Genomic DNA, 1,603 nt, shown 5'->3' on the forward strand with positions numbered 1-1,603 from the left:
CATTTAGAGAATAACTAATATATGTTTACTGAATGAACATTTCTACTCTGTAAGCACATATACATAAAGATAATTTCAAGGGACTTAAGCTAATAAATTGTTTTTTATATTTACATATAACTTAAACAAATACAGTTACCAAGAATCATCTAGCATAAATTCAGACTTTTATAGAACAAAAAAGGTAGAAATTACAGATATTAATATCTAAAACAAAATACATGGGATCCTGCCCTCAAAAATGAAATGCAGGTTTTAAAGAGGCCAAAATATTTGATGCTTTTATATTTATTACAGGGGAATGACACAAGATACCTCTTTAGACTTTGATTCTTTTTTAAGAAGATTCTTACTTTTTGAGTAACAACTATGATCCAAACCCAACTATGTTGGTTGATAACACAGTAAAGTGGACCTGTAGGCCTTAGAGGGTAATCACTGATTTGTCTGTTTTTATAAACTATCTTATTTTACAATGCCTAACTTTCCACTCCGACTCAGCCCTTAGAAGCACTAATGGTATCTTCTCTTACTCTTACACACACACACACACACACATTCTCTTATCTTTTAACACCAATTATTCTCCATTCAAGCACTCAGTCTTCCCTCTGAAGCCTCACCAAACAATTCAATCATATTTGTATAGAGTATCCCTGTACATTTCCATATTTACTTTCTTATTGTAATATTTTAGTATTTACTGCTATTTTTAAATTGCAATTTCTTAGTTGTGGTAAAATACATATAAAATTACCCATCTTAAACATTTTAAGTGTACAATTCAGTGGCATTAAGTACATTCCCATTGTTGTGCTCACCTATCCACAGAATTATTTTCATCTTGCAAAAATAAAACTCTGAACCTATTAAATAATAATTGCCCATTCCTGTCTCCCCACAGCCTCTGGCAACCAGCATTCTACTTTCTGTCTATGAAGTTGACTACCCTAAGTACCTCATATAAGTGAAATGGTACGGTATTTGTCCTTTTGTGACTGGTTTGTTTCATTTAGCACAGGCTCACCCATTCAACAGCAATTTTTAAGCTGATATAAACTATGAAAACATAGCAGTCATAATATCAAGTTTGAATAACACTCCTATTTTAAGTGAATATTTACTTTTACTTAAGATGATCTGCTAGAATACAGCAAAATCATTCTACTTAGAAAAGCTCCTTTTGACCTAAAGAATTTTGTATTGTTGACAATTAAAAACAGCCTTTGCAGGGCCTTATTTATACCCAGTCACTTAAAGTCTAGGTTCAATCACAAATGGAGTCAAAGATCATCAGCTTCATTAAACATATCCTTACCCTTAAAAGTTGATCGATGCCAATGACCAATACTTAAATGATGCCAGAGCAATGGACAATGGGGTCCCATATGACAAGCAAAAAAGGCCAGAAGCAAAAATCCATATATCATCAGTTCATATGTATCACAAAGCCCCCCATAATCACAGCTCATTATGATGGAAAACATTCCATGGACTGTCTCATTTCATCAATCATTGTCTGTTAAGCAGATAATGGGAGAGTTCTTGAAGTTGGCTATGGCAATCCTACCTACATTTTTCCAATAATAATATTAGTATAGCT

The 1,603-nt window shown here is 32.9% G+C and overlaps 1 protein-coding gene across 7 annotated transcripts in view; it reads right to left on the reverse strand.

Annotated features, from left to right (window-relative positions):
• ZCCHC11 (zinc finger, CCHC domain containing 11) overlaps window positions 1-1,603 on the reverse strand; it is an 84,764-nt gene that overhangs the window by 20,927 nt on the left and 62,234 nt on the right. The gene's annotated exons all lie outside the window — the stretch shown is intronic.

This window comes from Myotis davidii, unplaced genomic scaffold, assembly GCF_000327345.1.
Source record: "Myotis davidii unplaced genomic scaffold, ASM32734v1 scaffold79, whole genome shotgun sequence".
Taxonomy (NCBI): Eukaryota; Metazoa; Chordata; class Mammalia; order Chiroptera; family Vespertilionidae; genus Myotis; species Myotis davidii.